Source organism: Gavialis gangeticus, unplaced genomic scaffold, assembly GCF_001723915.1.
Source record: "Gavialis gangeticus isolate Ggan-Ray unplaced genomic scaffold, GavGan_comp1, whole genome shotgun sequence".
NCBI lineage: Eukaryota > Metazoa > Chordata > Crocodylia > Gavialidae > Gavialis > Gavialis gangeticus.
In genome coordinates, this window is record NW_017728992.1 from 163,424,023 (window position 1) to 163,424,989 (window position 967).

The 967-nt window shown below is 41.1% G+C and overlaps 1 protein-coding gene across 9 annotated transcripts in view; it reads right to left on the bottom strand.

Moving 5' to 3' along the window:
• UBR5 (ubiquitin protein ligase E3 component n-recognin 5) overlaps positions 1–967 on the bottom strand; it is a 175,212-nt gene that overhangs the window by 95,310 nt on the left and 78,935 nt on the right. The gene's annotated exons all lie outside the window — the stretch shown is intronic.

The following is a 967-nucleotide window of genomic DNA, read 5'->3' on the forward strand; positions in this document are numbered from 1 at the left end:
CCACAGAGTGGGGTGGAGCAGTGGCTCCACGTCAAGCTGCTTGCTACCCCCACCTTCAGGTCCGGGGCCTGTGAGATCGGAATGGGGGTGGGGCCCCGCAAGGGCCAACTTGCCTCCAAAAAAAACAAATTCCCTCTGTTCCCTTTCCCACCCTCCCATTCTGAAAACAGCTTGAGGCTGGGAGGCAGCAAAAAACACAAGTTACAGAAGACATTCTGTTTTGAAATGTCTTCATCTGACCCTTCATGCAATGAAGGTTCAAATTTTGACTGGATCGGCCATTTTTTAATCTGTCTGCAGTTGTGTATTTGTGTTCAGTCACAGCTACAAGCTGCTTTCTGTGACCTGATCAGGCAAAAATTGGCACTTCCATCTGCACCCTTGAGTTTTAATCTAGTACATTACGTCTTAAACATCTATTAACTGTTGACATAGGCCACAAAAATAGCAGTACTGAACTTTTAAATGGTTAGACACACACAGTACTGAACTTTTAAATGGTTAGACCTGCGTACATTCACATGTGTACATTCACATATCCATGGGAGAAGTTTCTCAGTAAAATGTTAATCTAACTGGAAGCTTGCCCATGTTCAAGTTCAGCTATACGTGCAAAATACATACAATTCTGTTAATTTTGACATAAAGTATGTTTCTACACTCCTGCATAAATCAGAAGTGGCTGAATGGAGTTTAGTCAGTTTTTTTAAATACAAATCACCTCAAGGCTAGTATCAAGCTAAATTATTATTTTAAAATGTGTTAACCATGAATCCAAATTTATAAATGAAAAAGCCAATATAGCTTTAAACTCTAGGATTCCTATCAAAATGCTTATCTTGTGAAAAAGACATTAATTATCATGGTTTCATAGCTGGTAGGGTCAGAAGCGACCTGAGCAGATCATCAAGTCCGACCCCCTGCCATGGGCAGGAAAGAATTCCAGGGTCAAATGACTCGAGCTAGG